Here is a 6,843-nt window from a genome sequence, read left to right as displayed (position 1 = left end):
AGAGAAATAATACACTTTCACGCAGGGTCCTGGAGTTGCTACATCCCTGAGAAGTCGTTCTGCATCTCCTTCTCCACAGGAGCCAAGGACAAACCACCTCTTTCTTATCATTGCCATCAGCCGCTTCATCCTCAAAATGCCTTCTTTGCTTTTCCACAGTGGAAATGGCAAAGTCGCCTTCATTTTGCTTGTGGTTTTTATCTTCCTCAAATGCTGGCATGTTTGGGACCTTCTGGATTTAGAAACATCTCCAGCAACAACAAAAAACTTAACAATGTTTTGGTGCCCGTCTTCTGCAATTCCCCCATAGCTTCAAATTAGGTAAAATGCTCTGAGCCGTGATGAGTGCATTTTGCTTCTGCTGCTGCTACCTGCGGCACTTGCTGTCCACCAAAATCTTGGCACACTCATTCTAAGGGAGGGTTACAGGTGCTACTAGATGCCACTCTCAGGGCTAGATGAAAAACAAAGAACTTAGAACCTCAGGAAGGTGGTACACACAAGGACTTTCCAGACTTTCTAGCAAGAGACAAGAAGTAAGTATGCCTGCAATGCTCCCAAAATCCCTCCCTTCTCATCTCTCCTATTCCTGGCTTCAGTAAAAACTTATTATCAAAGTATTAGTAAGGACATTGCAGAGGGCTTTTAGTTATTGTGTTACCAGCTACACTTCATCAGCCTGGATCCACCAACATTTCTTGCTTCCAAGTCTTTCCTATGCTAAAGTCTTCCCAATCTTGACTTTTCTAGCTTGAGAAATGAAAACCTCACACTTTCCCTAACATCAGATGGCTTCTCCAGCTGCCTTTTAAAAGAAAAACTTTCCATTTCCCCATCCTATTTTTCACCGTGCTTTAAGCAAACTTCATATCCATCTATGTGCTTTCATGTGCTCCTTTTTACATCCAAGGCTAGTTAGTTTGAAAAGTAAGTAAAACTTGATTTATCCCCTTCATATTCCTTCATTTTCTCTTGCCTTCTCCAGTTTTCACATGGGTTTTTTTGCTTTGGCGATTATCCTTAAAATCTTCATCTTGGTATTTTTCTGAGTTTTCAGTTAAGATTTTGCTTGGCTAAGATTTCTTTTGGGGACTTTCACAAAGTCCATCTTTTGTCCACAAATGACTGTCCCTCTTTGATTAGAATTAATTCTTCTTTGGTCTTCTATTTTCTTTCCGTTTCTGTTTGATTTCAAAATTATTGCCTCTCCTAACACTTTTTAGACAGATACCTAATTAATACATATATATCAGCTCACAGGTGAAAATTACTTGTACCTCTTTTTGAAGTTGTAAACAGTAATGTTTCAGTAGTGTTAACGGGAAAATCCGAGGGCTCCCTTGGACAAAAACAAAGACACCAACCAGGATAACTTGGAGCAAAACAGCAGCCTGTAGGCTTGATCTGTTGCAACAGGCTGCTCCCCTCACCCGCAGGAGAGAGGAGGGACCCAGAAAAATGGTGTGCAAGGCCTTCTAAAGACTTTTGAAATTGCCACCCTGTATGCTTTGGGTTAAACCACAGAGCCTAGGACTTGCCAATCAGAAGGTCAGCAGTTCACATCCCCATGACGGGGTGAGCTCCCGTTGCTCGGTCCCTGCTCCTGCCAACCTAGCAGTTTGAAAGCACGTCAGAGTGCAAGTAGATCAATAGGTACTGCTCCGGCGGGAAGGTAAACGGCTTTTCCATGTGCTGCTCTGGTTCAGAAGCGGCTTAGTCATGCTGGCCACATGACCCGGAAGCCGTACACCGGCTCCCTTGGCCAATAAAGCGAGATGAGCGCCGCAACCCCAGAGTCGGCCACAACTGGACCTAGTGGTCTGGGGTCCCTTTACCCTTTAGATCAAGACCACCCCCAGAAACATCATACATCACAGAAGGGGTGTAACCTAAGACCCTCCCCCATACATCATACCTACATCACAAAATAAACAGAAATTTGAGTGTTGTTTTTCTCCTGTCGTTGTTTATCTCCTGTCTGGCAGGTTACTTGATTGGATTGCCTGTGGCGCCTGGCCAGTCTTTTGTCATGATAAATACTTAGTTCCTGGGCCAGGTCACAGGCTCACACCCTATTCAAACACACACATACCCTTAAGACAGGGTTTGTGAAGAAAAAGACAATGGGGAGGCTTTTCCACTTTGACCTTGCAGAGAAAACATTTGCTCAGTTTAGGAATCAAAATGGCTTCAGGTCGGTCTTCCTGTGCTGATCTATGTACGTGCGGTTATGAACATTACCATATATCTAAGACCTCAAAATTCCTATCACAGTAGAGTAAAATCCCTTTGTTTACTTAAAAAAATCTAAGCAGTTATGTTTACAAACCTGTTTCATCTTCCCCATCTGGGTCTTTTTCCTAATCCCTCCGCCCCTTAACTCCTTCAGCTTTGACCAGTGAGAGGGCTAACACCAGTACTATACCCAGGGACAGGCTCACTCACTAGACTCTGGCTCGCTCCTTCCACCACCTGTTGGTCATAATGACACATAAAAAAGTCCCTTGCAGCATTAATACAGTGGGTGCAAATGTCTTCATTTTCAGCATGCAATCATTGCAGGGCTTTGGTGAGGAGTTAGTATTTTCTTCCCACATTAATACATTCTGGAAATAAATAATGTGTGTTTCACACTGTTCCTTTCATCATCTTATTATGAAGGTAACTCTGAGGAGATTTCACCCCTCCCATACCCAAGAATCTCCTGATGATCTCCTGATGGTCTCTGCTGACTCTCCAGAGAGGAGGAGGCGTGTCCTGCTATCTACTTATTCTGCCCAGCACCACATCAATCTCTGTGTGTGAGAGAGTCAGTCAGTCAGTGTATCGGAGAGAGAGTGTGTGTTAGAGATCCTAGAGATAAGGTTGCTGCTAAGAGCAGCTGCAGACTCTCAGTGTAGCATTGATTTATGCTTAGAATATTCAGCTCTGTATATAGTTTTGTATCATAGTTGTAGTTACAGAATAAAAGGAAGATATTTTACAGAGCTGCTCTCCGAGTGGTTTATACTCTGCAAGACTCTGCAAAACTCTGCTGCGCAACGACTGTATTATTGAGACAGTGAATCCGGTGCTCTCAGCTCTAAGCTGTGAGTCCACAGCACTGTGACCTGTTCCTGTGAGAAAGGAGGTCTCTGGCAGTGCTACCCAGCTCGCCTAGCCCAGTCGGGGTTGAGGTGCATGAGTCCAGTTGGTGCACTGGCTCAAGGGCGATGCTGACAAACTCACCATTTCATCTTGACTCACACTTGAATAAACCTGCAAACAGGTGTGTGTTTACTCAGAAATTAGTCCTGATATATTCTGTGGGGCTTACCCCTTTGTGTTTTTAGGATTGCAGCTGAAGATGTTGAATTGGGGAGTGCATGCTCATCACTTCTTGGCATTTATTAACCCATCGCACTCTTGAGTGACCACCGTGAAAAAGAGCTGAGGGAAAAGCTATGGGAAGAAGGGCTGGCTTTGGACCATGGGTCTAGCCAAGGGGGCAGGTGCCCCCCTCAATCAATAAAAATACTTTAAAAACTTGAGTTTCTGCCTTCCCTAACAAAAGCCTGCCCCCCCCCCATGCTTGGGACTCAGTGGGCCCCATTGAATTCTATGGAACAAAATAAACAGGCTGCAATCTGGGGCACAGCTGAAAAGGACAGCAGTGGTTTCCCACTCCAGACACTTGAGACTGCATACACACATTTTAGTCTAGAATCAATGGAGTCTGAGTCCTGGCGTGTGTTTTTAAATGTACAGGCAGTGACTATTTTACGTGCATATGATTGATGTGTGACCGTCACTCACTCATCTCTGTGGACCTGGAAGTGGCCCGAAAAGGGGGTGGAACAAGACGGGGGGGCAGGGCAGGGGGGGCGGAACAGGGGGGGCTTACGCACGGCCCGCCAACACATGCGAAGACCCGGAACGCAACCCCCATGCAAATGGGCAGTTGCCTGTAATTGACATGGTCTAGACCAGGGGTCTGCAACCTTCAAGACAAAAAGAGCCACTTGGACCCGTTTCCAAAGGGGGGGAAAAAAGGGAGCCGCAAAACCATTGCAACATTTAAAGCATGCGCGCCGCTGCCCTCCGATCTGACAGCGGGCGGGAAGGTGACGTCGGGACGGTGCGTGACTAACGCACGCACCGACCCCATGCAACGTCACAGCCAGTACAGCGTCTGCCACAGTGGGGAGTGTTGGTGCGCACAATGCGCCTCCTCCCCTCGCTAGTATCCGCCCCGGAGCCGCAGCAAAGGTGTAAAAGAGCCACATGCAGCTCCGGAGCCGCGGGTTGCAGACCCCTGGTCTAGACTGTAGAGCTATTGCACATCTTTTGTCTGAAAAGTGCTTCTTGAGATTGTGTACACCCTTTGGGAGCAATTCAGTGTTGTGTTATTATTGAATGTTCTGTCAGCGCAAGTTGTTCAACAGTCCCTCCTCTCTGAGACTCCATCCGAGCAAGCTTTTCTGGGGGTTCTCCTGACCCTCCCAGAGCCATTTTGGGGTGTTACTTCCGTAACAGGGGGAACACACAGGCAGGGGGCAGCGGGGAAGAGAAGGGAGGACACTCCATTTCACAAGCAAATCTCCATATGCAGGGTTTCTGCTGAAAGGACTTATTAGGTGACTCCGACCCTATACCTTTACAGGACATTCAAACATATTATTTCCCTCAATCGATTCTGGACACTGCAGTTTGTTAAGGGTTTCTGGGGTCAGTTTCAGGGTCAGTTCCATAACCTACGAGCTATATAGCCTTTTGTCCTCAGGTAGGGAAATCAAAGCATCAGCTGATGCATGAATGAGCACATGATTTCCTTCTTTGTACAGGTGCCCATTCATCCCCACTGCCCAGCAGGAGCAAATTTCCCTTTGCAATGGTGTGTTGATGGTGGCTGGAGCATGCTGGGCTTGGAAGGGGGTGGGTGGGAAAGATGTCCTTCCTGGGAGGCACCTGTGCTCTGGCCACCCAAAGGTCATCTCAGGGGAGGGGAGGAAGCCCACCAGCACCTGATTCTTAGCAGCTTGTTGGAAGGTTCATGGCGTTCCTTTATTGCTCCCATTTCCTTGAGGTGTATTGAAAGCTACAGAACACCAAAGGCCAAGGAAATGAACGACTTGGAATATGGAGGCAAGTGTTCATCCCCAACCAAGCCTCAACAGTGTCTTAAATTTAATGAGATGGATTTTGTCTTTGAGGCAATGTTATGTACTAAGCTGGCAACAAAGCCTGAGCTACCTTCAGCATCTTTACAACCATAAAATAAAAACCATTGCAATGGGGATGTTGTGGTGTCATGCAAGTGAATAAATAGCACCATCTTTTGTATGACTAGATTGCTGGTTAAGTGTGGGCTGCTTGTTTTTGTTTTTGTTTTTTGTTTTTTGTTGGCTGCTTGTTTTTAGACCTGGTTCTTGAATTAGACCTGGTTCTAGAATGGGTGGCTGCTAGCTCTGGAATCTGTGACCCAGCTGGTATGGTCCTGTTCATATTTTTGACCATTGGACCTCTCTAAAAGTAAATCCTATTGGTGAAGTGTGCCTCTAATTTTAATTCAGAAAACGTTGGATGCCTCAGGTACCCTGCAAATCAAGAGAAAACGAAAGCAATTTTTGTTTTGCTTGCCTCAGCAGCATGCATGGGGTGGAGACACACCTCACTCATGTGTGTGTGTGTGTGTGTGTGTGTGTTCAGGAAATGGTAGGTTCACGGTGTGAAGAACAGACAAGTGTTAGCAGGTGACATATATATATTGGGGAATGGGAGCACCAATGACTCGCACTTCCTCTTTCAATATTTATTTTAGTGCGTGTAATTCCCCTCTTTGAGAAAGTTCAAAAATTACTGAATTAGAAAGAAGTGCATGTGACATTAAATGTGACACTCGTTTGGTACCAATGTTCTGGGCCTGGTTACATGCCACAGAGGTGCTCTGGCTTGGCCAGAGACCAGCTTGGAAAGTTATACATGATTCTTACAAACCATCGTGTTCACCATAAATCTACAGCAATACTCATAAACCTCTGTTTGCTGTTTTGCAGCTTTCTCAAAAAATTGAGCGTGTGTGAAAGGTCACAGCCACACCATAGATGTGAAGCACATTTTAAACACATGGTGTGTCCCCCACCCAGAATCATAGAAACTATTGTTTACCCCTCACAGAGCTACAATGCTCAGCATGTTTAACAAACTACAGTTCCCAGGTTTCTCTGGGGAAGCAAATGTTATTTTACATGTATAGTGTGAATGGGACCAAAGTTCCACCCGCATTTTGGTGTGTCTCATATATTTCTCCACTGGCAGAGTCGGGGAAGAGCACAGTAGTTTCCTAGCACACATGCCACTCCTTTCAGTGAGGCTTGCACAAGAGAACTTCGCGGCTGGCTGTGCCCTTAAAATATAACTGTGCCTGAAAGCTCTGTTGTTAGATAATAGTCCAGTATATGATGTATGTAAGGCTGGAACTGGAATGTCAAACTATTGCCATTGCAATATCAGCTATGTTAGCAATGCCAATCAGATAATGGGATGGCAGACCAGAGTAAGCAGGTCCTGTACTGCTATGACTGGAATGCTGCTGAGTATCTAACATGACTCATATTCTTGAATGTATTTCACATGTTAACACTCACATGATCTGGGGAAATTCTACTAATGGCCCTTCGCTCTACAGAGCATCATAAGGCGATCACACACAAAAATGGGCATTTTCTGCCATTCCCCCCTATGCTATGGAATAACATCAGTTTCTGTGGACAGCTTGTCAAGACTTTCTCTGACCCTTAAGATTGGACCTAGTTCTTTTGTGCTTGGATCTCTTCCATTTTTATTTGCTCTTCCATATTTTTA

This window comes from Podarcis muralis, chromosome 17 (assembly GCF_964188315.1).
Source record: "Podarcis muralis chromosome 17, rPodMur119.hap1.1, whole genome shotgun sequence".
Classification (NCBI taxonomy): domain Eukaryota; kingdom Metazoa; phylum Chordata; class Lepidosauria; order Squamata; family Lacertidae; genus Podarcis; species Podarcis muralis.
This window is presented reverse-complemented; position numbering follows the sequence as displayed.